The sequence below is a fragment of the Panthera tigris genome, chromosome X (assembly GCF_018350195.1).
Source record: "Panthera tigris isolate Pti1 chromosome X, P.tigris_Pti1_mat1.1, whole genome shotgun sequence".
NCBI lineage: Eukaryota > Metazoa > Chordata > Mammalia > Carnivora > Felidae > Panthera > Panthera tigris.
The window spans coordinates 62,749,084-62,762,388 of NC_056677.1; the positions used below are offsets into that span (position 1 = coordinate 62,749,084).

The window sequence follows — 13,305 nt, forward strand, 5'->3', positions numbered from 1 at the left end:
CTGTCTCACATTCCGGTCCTTCATCCATTTTGAGTTTATTTTTGTGAATGGTGTAAGAAAGTGGTCTAGTTTCAACCTTCTGCATGTTGCTGTCCCTTTCTCCCAGCACCATTTGTGAAAGAGACTTTTTTCCATTGGATATTCTTTCCTGCTTTGTCAAAGATTAGTTGGCCATACTTTTGTGGGTCTAGTTCTGGGGGTTTCTATTCTATTCCATTGGTCTATGTGTCTGTTTTTGTGCCAATGCCATGCTGTCTTGATGATTACAGCTTTGTAGTAGAGGCTAAAGTCTGGGATGGTGATGCCTCGTGCTTTGGTCTTCTTCAAAATTACTTTGGCTATTCGAGGCCTTTTGTGGTTCCATATGAATTTTAGGATTGCTTGTTCTAGCTTCGAGAAGAATGCTCGTGCAATTTTGATTGGGATTGCATTGAATGTGTAGATAGCTTTGGGTAGTATTGATATTTTAACAATATTTATTCTTCCAACCCATGAGCATGGAATATTTTTCCATTTCTTTGTGTATTCTTCAATTTCATTCATAAGGTTTCTATAGTTTTCAGCATACAGATCTTTTACATCTTTGGTTAGATTTATTCCTAGGTATTTTATGCTTCTTGGTGCAATTGTGAATGGGTTCAGTTTCTTTATTTGTCTTTCTGTTGCTTCATTATTAGCGCATAAGAATGCAACTGATTTCTATAAATTGACTTTGTATCCTGCAACTTTGCTGAATTCATGTATCAGTTCTAGCAGACTTTTGGTGGAGTCTGTCGGATTTTCCATGTATAATATGTCATCTGCAGAAAGTGAAAGCTTGACTTCATCTTTGCCAATTTTGATGCCTTGGATTTCCTTTTGTTGTCTGATTGCTGATGCTAGGACTTCCAACACTATGTTAAACAACAGTGGTGAGAGTGGACATCCCTGTCGTGTTCCTGATCTCAGGGAAAAAGCTCTCAGTTTTTCCCCATGGAGGAAGATATTAGCTGGGGGCTTTTCATATATGGCTTTTAATATGTTTTAAGTATGTTCCTTCCATCCCGACTTTGTCGAGGGTTTTTGTTAAGAAAGGATGCTGAATTTTGTCAAATGCTTTTTCTGCATGGATTGACAGGATCATATGGTTCTTTTCTTTTCTTTTATTAATGTGATGTAGTATCACGTTGATTGATTTGCGAATGTTGAACCAGCCCTGCATCCCAGGAATGAATCCCACTTGATCATGGTGAATAATTCTTTTTATATGCTGTTGAATTCGATTTGCTAGTATCTTATTGAGAATTTTTGCATCCATATTCATCAGGGATATTGACCTGTAGTTCTCTTTTTTTACTGGGTCTCTGTCTGGTTTAGGAATCAAAGTAATACTGGCTTCATAGAATGAGTCTGGAAGTTTTCCTTCCCTTTCTGTATTTTGCGATAGCTTGAGAAGGATAGAGGTATTATCTCTGCTTTAAACGTCTGGTAGAACTCCCCTGGGGAGCCATCTGGTCCTGGACTCTTATTTGTTGGGAGATTTTTGATAACTGCTTCAATTTGTTCGCTGGTTATGGGTCTGTTCAAGCTTTCTATTTCCTCCTGATTGAGTTTTGGAAGAGTGTGGGTGTTTAGGAATTTGTCCATTTCTTCCAGGTTGTCCAATTTGTTGGCATATAATTTTTCATAGTATTCCCTGCTAATTGTTTGTATCTCTGAGGGATTGGTTGTAATAATTCCATTTTCTTTCATGATTTCAACTATTTGGGTCATCTCCCTTTTCTTTTTGAGAAGCCTGGCTAGAGGTTTATCAATTTTGTTTAGTTTTTCAAAAAAACCAACTCTTGGTTTCATTGATCTGCTCTACAGTTTTTTTAGACTCTATATTGTTTATTTCTGCTCTGATCTTTATTATTTCTCTTCTTCTGCTGGGTTTAGGGTGTCTTTGCTGTTCTGCTTCTGTTTCCTTTAGGTGTGCTGTTAGATTTTGTATGTGGGATTTTTCTTGTTTCTTGAGATAGGCCTGGATTGCAATGTATTTTCCTCTCAGTCCTGCCTTTGCTGCATCCCAAAGCTTTTGGATTGTTGTCTTCTCATTTTGGTTTGTTTCCATATATTTTTTAATTTCTTCTCTAATTGCTTGGTTGACCCATTCATTCTTTAGTAGGGTGTTCTTTAACCTCCATGCTTTTGGAGGTTTTCCAGACTTTTTCCTGGGGTTGATTTCAAGCTTCATATATTGTGGTCTGAAAGTATGCATGGTATGATCTCAATTCTTCTATACTTATGAAGGGCTGTTTTGTGGCCCAGAATGTGATCTATCTTGGAGAATGTTCCATGTGCACTTGAGAAGAAAGTATATTCTGTTGCTTTGGGATGCAGAGTTCTAAATAGATCTGTCAAGTCCATCTGATCCAATGCATCATTCAGGGCCCTTGTTTCTTTATTGACCGTGTGTCTAGATAATCTATCCATTTCTGTAAGTGGGGTGTTAAAGTCTCCTGCAATTACCACATTCTTATCAATAAGGTTGCTTATGTTTGTGAGTAATTGTTTTATATATTTGGGGGCTCCCGTATTCAGCACATAGACATTTATAATTGTTAGCTCTTCCTGATGGATAGACCCTGTAATTATTATATAATGCCCTTCTTCATCTCTTGTTACAGCCTTTAAGTTAAAGTCTAGTTTGTCTGATATAACTTTGGCTACTCCAGCTTTCTTTTGACTTCCAGTAGCATGATAAATAGTTCTCCATCCCCTCAGTTTCAATCTGAAGGTGTCCTCAGGTCTAAAATGAGTCTCTTGTAGACAGCAAACAGATGGGTCTTGTTTTTTTTTACCCATTCTGATACCCTATGTCTTTTGGTTGGCGCATTTAATCCATTTACATTCAGTGTTATTATAGAAAGATATGAGTTTAGAGTCATTGTGATGTCTGTAGGTTTCATGCTTGTAACGATGTCTCTGGTACTTTGTCTCACAGGATCCCCCTTAGGATCTCTTGTAGGGCTGGTTAGTGGTGATGCATTCCTTCAGTTTTTGTTTGTTTGGGAAGACCTTTATCTCTCCTTCTATTCTAAATGACAGATTTGCTGGATAAAGGATTCTCAGCTGCATAATTTTTCTGTTCATCACATTGAAGATTTCCTGCCATTCCTTTCTGGCCTGCCAAGTTTCAGTAGAGAGATCCGTCACAAGTCTTATGGGTCTCCCCTTATATGTTAGAGCATGTTTATCCCTAGCTGCTTTCAGAATTTTCTCTTTAGCCTTGTATTTTGCCAGTTTCACTATGATATGTCGTGCAGAAGATCGATTCAAGTTACGTCTGAAGGTAGTTCTCTGTGCCTCTTGGATTTCAATGCCTTTTTCCTTCCCCAGATCAGGGAATTTCTCAGCTATTATTTCTTCAAGTACACCTTCAGCACCTTTCCCTCTCTCTTCCTCCTCTGGAATACCAATTATGCGTAGATTATTTCTCTTTAGTGCATCACTTAGTTCTCTAATTTTCCCCTCATACTCCTGGATTTTTTTTATCTCTCTTTTTCTCAGCTTCCTCTTTTTCCATAATTTTATCTAGTTCACCTATTTTCTACTCTGCCTCTTCAATCCGAGCTGTGGTCGTCTCCATTTTATTTTGCAGCTCATTAATAGCATTTTTACCTCCTCCTGGCTGTTCCTTAGTCCCTTGATCTGTGTAACAATAGATTCTCTGCTGTCCTTTATACTGTTTTCAAGCCCAGCGATTAATTTTATGACTATTAATCTAAATTCATTTTCTGTTATATTGTTTAAATTGTTTTTGATCAGTTTGTTAGCTGTCGTTATTTCCTGGAGGTTTTTTTGAGGGGAATTCTTCCGTTTGGTCATTTTGGATAGTCCCTGGAGTGGTGCGGAACTGCGGGGCACTTCCCCTGTGCTGTCTCAATTAACTTGCGTTGGTGGGCGGGGCTGCAGTCACACCTGAGTCTGCCCCCAGCCCACTCCTGGGGCCACAGTCAGACTGGTGTGTGCCTTCTCTTCCCCTCTCCTAGGGGTGGGATTCATTGTGGGGTGGTGTGGCCCATCTGGGCTATTTGCACACTGCCAGGCTTGTGTTGCTGGGGATCTGGCGTATTAGCTGGGGTGGATTGGCAAGGTGCACAGGGGCGGGAGGGGCAGGCTCAGCTCGCTTTTCCTTCGGAGATCCGCTTCGGGAGGGGCCCTGCAGCACAGGGAGGGAGTCAGACCCACTGGAGGGATGAATCCACAGAAGCACAGCGTTGGGTGTTTGTGCGGTGCAAGCAAGTTCCCTGGCAGGAACTGGTTCCCTTTGGGATTTTGGCTGGGGGATGGACGAGGGAGATGGTGCTGGCAAGCGCCTTTGTTCCCTGCCAAGCTGCGCTCTGTCCTCCGGGGCTCAACAACTCTCCCTCCCGTTGTCCTCCAGCCCTCCCGCTCTCTGAGCAGAGGTGTTAACTTATAACCTTTCAGGTGTTAAGTCCTGCTTGTTGTCAGAACACACTCCGTTCAGCCCCTCCGCTTTTGCAAGCTAGACTTGGGTCTCTGCTTTGCCAGCGGGCTGCCCCTCCGCCCCGGCTCTCTCCCACCAGTCCGTGGAGCGTGCACTGCCTCCCCACCCTTCCTACCCTCTTCCGTGGGACTCCCGTCTACGCTTGGTTCTGGAGAATCCATCCTGCTAGTCTTCTGGTGGTTTTCTGGGTTATTTAGGCAGGTGTGGGTGGAATCTAAGTGATTCGCAGGACACGGTGAGCTCAGCGTCCTCCTACGCCGCCATCTTCCGCAAAAGTATTTAGTGTTTATTTTTGAGAGAGAGAGAGCACATGAGCGGGGAGGAACAGAGAGAGAGAGAGGCACGGAATCTGAAGTAGGCTTCAGGTTCTGTCTGAGCTGTGAGCACAGAACCTGACATGGGTTTGAACTCACTGTGAGATCATGACTTGAGCCGAAGTGGGACACTTAACTGAATGAGCCACCCAGGCACCCCAGTAACTTCTTTTTTTAAACTTTTATTTTTATTTATTTTATGCAGAATTCACTCCCAGGCCATCAGTTTTTGTATCTTCAGTTTTTTCTGGCATATCTTTTTCTTCTGTGTAACCTCCTCTTCTGGTTTAGGAACAGTCTGCTCTTTTCAGTCAGAATCTTCTCAGTGTGGCAGGGAGAGCTCATGTATGGTTTAATCTGACCATGGGCTCTGTAAGTTCTATGCTGCATCTTGGAGGCTTTGTTCACCTGGATGTACTTAATGACCAGAGAATCGACATCTAAACCATTAAGTTCAGCATTACTCTGCATTTTTAAGCATGTGTAGTAAAAATTCTGCACCGTTTTTGGGCCATCGACCCTGTGTCCAGCACCACTGTTAGGCCTGAGCACACCTACCAATTCCACCATTGTAGCAATGGAATGGCACAGGTTGCTTCTTGAAAGTAACATCTTTCAGATACTTGATGGCTTTTCGGATATGCGTACCGTTGATGGCCTGGGCAGTTTCACATGTGTTCTTAAAGTAGGCATGAAGATTTGAACCTTTTGATTTGCATGATTTTGTAGAATTTTCTGGGTCAAGTGAACAGCAAACCATTTTCAGAGATCACCTCAGGCTGCTTGTGGGAAAAGAGTGAATAAGTAACTTCTATTGAGTTTAGTTCCTCTGATATTTGTTTACAAAATAGATACAACAAACAGGTTGTTCAGGGTTGTAGAATAATATGTTCCTAGATTCTAGATATTGTCTACATCATCTTTATTGGTTACTCTACTTTTTTGTAGTAATTATGGTTAGTATTGCTTCATTATTACTTGGGTATTTATTTATGGTGATGAAAGCATAATATTGTACTGTTTGTATAATTGTACAGTTTTTACATTATACAGTTTACATAATAGTTAAGTCTCATGATTATAAGAAGTTCAATGGGCATAAAAAAGTTGATTGGAAGCAAGCACAGCTGAATCTAAGTATGCCAGCATACTACTGGTGGGACAAGGATTGCATGTAAGCATGCTTTGGGAATCTGAATATTTTAGTGATAGAACAGAGACCATCAGTTAATCCATTGGATTTTGGTTAAGAGAACTTTTTAAAAATTATTTATTTATTTATTTTTTAAAGTTTACTTATGTTTAAAAAATTTTTTGTAATGTTTATTTATTTTTTGAGAGAGAGAGACAGAGTGTGAGCATGGGAGAGGCAGGGAGAGAGGGAGACACAGAGTCCAAAACAGGCTCCAGGCTCTAAGCTGTCAGCACAGAGCCCTGTCACGGGGCTCGAACTCACGAAGCATGAGATTATGACCTCAGCTGAAGTCGGACACTTAACCGACTGAGCCACCCAGGCGCCCCAAGTTTACTTATTTATTTTTAGAAAGAATGAGAGGGTGGGGAGGAGCAGAGAGGGAGGGAAGGAGAGAATCCTAAACAGCCTCCGTGCTGTCAGTGCAGAGCCCACGAACCGTGAGATCACGACCAGAGCAAATATCAAGAATTGGACACTTAACTGACTGAGCCACCCAGGCGCCCCAAGAACTTTTTTTTTTTTTTTTTAACTAGGCTCCATGCCCAATGCGGGGCTTGAACTCATGACCCCAAGATCAAGAGTCTCATGATTACTGACTGAGCCAGCCAGATGCCCCAGTTGAGAGAACTTTTTGCAGAGTAAAACTTTTCTTTTTCCTGAACATAGTTCCTGTTTGTAAATTGAGATCTACATCATTGTCTTTAATGGCCATATGGTTTTTATTATACATATATTAGTCTTGAGTTCTTGCTTGCAAACAGCATAAAGCTATTTTAACTCACTTAACCAGACAAGGAATTTATTGGTAGGCTACTAAGATTGCTTATACAGTGAACATGAAAGATGGCCAACCAGGGTTGGAAAGTAGGCAGGAACCAGTGAGGCTAAAACAGGCCAAGGTTACACTCCAGGAGCAGTTTGGTGGTGACCTCTCCAGTGTCACTGCCTTTCTCAAGACTTTTTTGGCATCTTGACTCTTCTACTGCAACTGCTGTGAATTCTCTTTAACTATGACTGTATATTTGTGTCACTCCCTCAGGATTCAAAACCCTGGGCAGAAGTAGCTGCCCAGTCTAGAATCATTTAGCAGCATCTCAGCTTCAATGATGAAGGGAAAAGGAATATCCCCTCATCCCACTTTGGCTTCAGTATTGGGGACAGTATTCTTTTTTTTTTATTAAATAAAAAAAAAATTAATGTTTATTTTTGGACAGAGAGAGAGAGTGCACGTGTGCTAGCTGGTGAGGGGCAGAGAGCAGGAGACACAGAATCGGAAGCAGGCTCCAGGCTCTGAGCTGTCAGCACAGAGCCCAAGGAGGTGCTGGAACTCACAAACCCTGAGATCATGACCTGAGCCACAGTCGGATGCTTAACAGACTGAGCCACCCAGGTGCCCCATGGGGACAGTGTTCTACTGCCTGTTGGCAGGACACTCACTCACAGGAGGGGATTTCTGTAACCTAGAAAATGTGTTTGGATTCTGGGTAGCCAAAAATGTGACAACTATCTGTAATAGTGTGGATATAAGAGTTATTTAATTAATTAATGCCCTATTGTGTAAAATTTAGGTTGTTTCTTAGTTCTAAGCTACATGGTAATAAACACATTTTACTAATCTAGTGGGGAAAATACTGCATCTTAGTTGTTTCAACTTATAATTATTACTATTATTTACTATAATGTTGGAACTTTAATAGTAAAACTTAAAGAAAAAATATGCAGGGAAAACAAGCTCTCACATTTTGCCACTAAGAATATAAATTGTTTGGGATGAGCACTGGGTGTTGTATGGAAACCAATTTGACAATAAATTTCATATATTGAAAAAAAAGAATATAAATTGTTAAAGTGTTTGGAGTTAATTACATCATTTTAAAAATTTTGACATTAGGCACCTATTTTGTGTTAAAACATATATAACAAAGTTTTTTTTTTTTTCAACGTTTTTTATTTATTTTTGGGACAGAGAGAGACAGAGCATGAACGGGGGAGGGGCAGAGAGAGAGGGAGACACAGAATCGGAAACAGGCTCCAGGCTCCGAGCCATCAGCCCAGAGCCTGACGCGGGGCTCGAACTCACGGACCGCGAGATCGTGACCTGGCTGAAGTCAGACGCTTAACCGACTGCGCCACCCAGGCGCCCCTAAACATATATAACAAAGTTTTAACCAATTTTTGAAATAATTTTTTAATGTTTATTTATTTTTGAGAGAGAGAGAGAGAGAGAGAGAGAGAGAGAGAGAGAGAGAGAGAGAGAGAGAGAGAGATCACCAGTGGGGGCGGGGCAGAGAGAGAGAGAAAGACAGACAGAATCTGAAGCAGGCTCCAGGCTCCAGGCTCCAAGCTGTCAGCACAGAGACCAATGTGGGGCTCGAACCCACAAACCGTGAGATCATGACCTGAGGTGAAGTCGGATGCTCAACCAACTGAGCCACCCAGGCACTCCAAATTTTAACCATTTTTAAATGTACAGTTCTGTGGCAGTAAATACATTCACATTGTTGTGGGACTGTCACCACCTATCTCCAGAACTTTTTCATCTTCCTCAGCTGAAACTTTTTTTTGATGTTTCAAGTTTTTATTTAAATTCTAGTTAGTTAACATATAGTGTTCATTAGTATCAGTAGTAGAATTTAGTGATTCATCACTTAATATAACACCCAATGCTCATCATGATAAATGCCCTCCTTAATACCCATCACCCAATTAACCCATCCCCTCCAGCAAGTCTCAGTTTTCTCTCTATAGTTAAGAGTTTGTTGTTTGATTTGCCTCTCTTTTTTCCACTTATGTTCATCTGTTTTGTTTCTTAAATTCCACATATGAGTGAAATCATATGGTATTTGTCTTTGTCTGACTGACTTATTTCTCTTAGCACAATACTATCTAGGTCCATCCACATCTTTGCAAATGACAAGATTTCATTATTTTTTATGGTTGAATAATATTCCATATATATGTGTGTGTATGTGTATCTCATATCTTTTTTATATATATATATATATATTTTTTAACGTTTATTTATTTTTGAGACAGAGACAGAGGATGAATGGGGGAGGGTCAGAGAGAGAGGGAGACACAGAATCCAAAACAGGCTCCAGGCTCTGAGCTGTCAGCACAGAGCCCGACGCGGGGCTCGAACTCACAGACCGCAAGATCATGACCTGAGCCGAAATCAGACGCCTAACCACTGAGCCACCCAGGCGCCCCTCATATCTTTTTTTAATGTAATTAGTTGTCAGATTAGCTTACATACAGCACCTAGTGCTCATCCCAACAAGTGCCTTCCTCAATGCTTATCACCCATTTCCTCCTCTCCCCCACCCCCATCCACCCTTAGTTTGTTCTCTGTATTTAAGAGTCTCTTGTGGTTTGCCTCCCTCCCTCTCTGTAACTATTTTTTCCCCTTCCCTCCCCCATGGTCTTCTGTCCAGTTTCTCAAGATCCACATATGAGTGAAAACATATGATATCTGTTCTTCTCTGTCTGATTTATTTCACTCAGCATAATACCTGCCAGTTCCATCCACGTTGCTGCAAATGGCATGACTTCATTCTTTCTCATTGCCAAGTAGTATTCCACTGTATATATAAACCACATCTTCTTTATCCATTCATCAGGTGATGGACATTTGGACTCTTTCCGTAATTTGGCTATTTTTGATAATGCTGCTATAAACATCAGAGTGCATGTACTCTTTCAAACCTATATTTTTGTATCCTTTGGGTACATACCTAGTAGTACAATTGCTTGATTGTAGGGTAGTTGATTTTTAACTTTTTTTGAGGAACCTCCACACTGTTTTCTAGAGTGGTGGTACCAGTTTGCATTCCTGCCAACAGCGTAAGAGGGTTCCCCTTTCTCTACATCCTCACCAACATCTGTTGTCTTCTGTGTTGTTAATTTTAGCCATTCTGACTGGTGTGAGGTGATATCTCACTGTAGATTTGATTTGTATTTCCCTGATGATGGGTGGTGTTGAGCATCTTTTTGTGTCAGTTGGCCATCTGTATGTCTTCTTTGGAAAAATGTCTATTCATGTCTCCTGCCCATTTCTTCATTGGATTATTTGGTTTTTGGATATTGAATTTGATAAGTTCTTTATAGATTTTGGATACTAACCCTTTCTGCCATATGTCATTTACAAATATCTTCTCCCATTCCAAGAGTGACTTTTAGTTTTGTTGATTGTTTCCTTCGCTGTGTAGAAGCTTTTTATCTTGATGAAGTCCTAATAGTTTATTTTTGCTTTTGTTTTCCTCTGCCATATCTAGTAAGACGTTGCTACAGCCGATGTCAAAGATATTGCTGCCTGTGTTATTCTGTCTCACCTTTAGGTCTTTCATCCATTTTGAATTAATTTTTGTGTATGGTGTAGGAAAATGATCTAGTTTCATTCTCTGCATGTTGCTGTTAGTTTTTCCAACATCATTTATCGAAGAGACTGTCTTTTTTTCCATGGGCTATTCTTTCTTGCTTTGTCAAGGATTACTTGACCTTATAGTTGTGGGTCCATTTCTGCGTTTTCTATTCTGTTCCATTGATCTGTGTGTCTGTTTTGTGTCATAATGTCTTGATGACTACAGCTTTGTAATATACCTTGAATTTCGGAATTGTGTTTTAAAACTCCCAAATTTTAGGGACCTGGTATGGTATGGACTCATGCTGGTCCTGTGAGGGAGTTTCTCGCTGTGCTGGAACTGGTGCAGGTTTGTCTCAGAACAGCAGTTGTAACAAAGCGCAGTCATGTGAAGTTTAAGTAAAGTGCAGCAAAGAGCCTGTGTCCAGGTTAGCTGCTCTCAGCAGGTGTTTCTGTGCCTATGCTGAGGGGCAGGGGAGGATAATGCAACCCATTGGTCCCCTTGTTCCTGGAGAGGCAAGGCCACCTCTCCCAGATATGCTCTAAGAAGGGGGAATACATCCCAGGGGATCCTCGGATTGTGCCATCTGCTCCCCTGATTCTGCCCTCCTTCTCTAAGGGAGAACTGCAGCACCCTCAGGGATCCACACCAGCCATGCTCTGGACCTTTAAAACACCAGTCTTTGAGCCTTGCCGGTTGTAAAAACTTAAAAAAATCATTTCCTCTTGGCTTTCCAGTCAATGTCTTTGAGGAAGTGTTTTTCTTGTGTGGTCCCTTGTGCACTCCTCTCTCTCTGTCTCTCTCCCTCTCCCTCTCCCTCTCCCTCTCCCTCTCCCTCTCCCTCTCCCTCTCCCTCTCCCTCTCCCTCTCCCTCTCCCTCTCCCTCTCATATCTCCTCTCTCCCTCTCATATCTCCTCTCTCCTTTTGCTTCCCTCCTCTCTCCTTTTGCTTCCCTCCTCTCTCCATGGGTCTCCCTCCCCTCTGCAGCACCAGCCATCCATTTTTTTACCCAAATCACATCTGCGTGGTGTGGGCTCTACCAAGATGTGGGCTCTTCTCTCCCTCTAACTTGTGCATTTTGTTCAGTCAGTCTTCAGATAGATTTCTTGGGTGTTCGGAATGATTTGGTATTTATCTAGCTGTGTTCCGGGGATGAGGCAAGTCTAGGGTCCTCCTACCACTCCACCATCTTAGCTCCTCTCCTCAATTTATAATTTTTAAATATGAATTTAATTTGTTTATTACTATTTTGGATTTCTTATTTTGTCATTGCCTAATATATATATTACATATATATATTTTTACATATATATATCATATATAATTTATCTATCATAAAATTCATTGTATTGAAGTATATAATTTAGTATTTTTTAGTGTATTCACAGATTTGTGCAACCATTACCACTAATTCCAGAACATTTCATTATTCCCCCAAAGAAGCTCCATGCATATATATATATTTAAAAAAAATTTTTTTTTAACATTTATTTATTTTTGAGACAGAGAGAGAGCATGAACAGGGGAGGGTCAGAGAAAGAGGGAGACACAGAATCGGAAACAGGCTCCAGGCTCTGAGCTGTCAGCACAAGCCCGACGCGGGGCTCAAACCCACGGACCGCGAGATCATGACCTGAGCCGAAGTCGGATGCTTAACTGACTGAGCCACCCAGGCGCCCCAATGCATATATATTTTTGTAGTTTGTTTACATAGTGCTTTTTGCCACACAAAATTTTAAAATTTCATATAATTAAATTTAAAAATCTTTTCCTTTATGTTTTCTGCTTTTGCCTTATGCTTAGCTTTCTAAGCCTTCCCACCCCAGGTTTTGTGGTTGCTATTGTTAATTAATATTGATTTTTATATCTTTGTAGCATTTTTGTTTTGATTTTTTTGTTGTTTTTTATTTTGGCAGGCTTTACACCCAGACCAGAGCCCAAGGTGGGGATTGAACTCATGACCCTGAGATCAAACCCTTGAGCTGAGATCAAGAGTCAGACACTTAACCGGCTGAGCCAACCAGGCACCCCACTTTTTTTTTTTAAAGCAATCTCTATGCCATTGTGGGGCTCAAACTCATGACCCCAAGATCAAGAGTTGTATTGCTCTACCGACTGAGCCAGCCAGGTGTCCACTACAAGGCTTTTTAATAATTTAAAATTTTAAAGACATTTTAATGTCTGGTGGGGTAATTAGCATCATTATCCTTTTAGGGATGCTTTTTATAGAATTATGACATACTTGAAACCTTGGTCAAACTGAGTTGTTATTTTCAGCCTCAGCAAACTTTTATTGTTTGTAGTTTACTTGTTCTTAATCAGTTATAGGAAATATAAAATAAGTGCTTTTTCAGCTTATTCTGTATAATGGCTAAATACTGACAATTGGTTTTTTAGTTTTCTTAGATGCTTACATTTTTTAATGTTTATTTTTTAGGGAGAGACAGAGTGTGAGCAGGGGAGGGGCAGAAAGTGAGAGACACATAATCCAAAGCATGCTCCGGGCTCTGAGCTGTCAGTACAGAGCCTGACATGGATCTTGAACCTACGAACCACGAGCTCATGACCTGAGCCAAAATCAGATGCTTAACCGACTGAGCCAGCCAGGCGCCCCAGTTTTCATAGATATTTAATGTTTTTTTATCATTGGTTTGTAAGATGGATTTTTCCTTATGAACAAAGTGATGTCATTATAAGCAGTCTGTTATTTACCTACAGATTGTATCTGGCAAACTTGAATCAAATGATGATTTTGATGGAGGGAAAAAGCCTTCCAACTACCAATCTTCTTAGGATCTAAGCGACTGCTTCACCAATACCATATCATCCCATTGTGTGGTTGAAAAGTATCTGACACATTTTATTTTATTTTATTTTATTTTTCTTTTTTTTTTTTTATTTTTTAATATATGAAATTTACTGTCAAATTGGTTTCCATACAA

General features: G+C 40.7%; 1 protein-coding gene and 1 pseudogene across 1 annotated transcript in view; one reads left to right on the plus strand and one right to left on the minus strand.

Annotated features, from left to right (window-relative positions):
- ATP7A (ATPase copper transporting alpha) overlaps positions 1-13,305 on the plus strand; it is a 158,725-nt gene that overhangs the window by 35,279 nt on the left and 110,141 nt on the right.
- LOC122235547 lies at positions 4,974-5,792 on the minus strand (annotated as a pseudogene).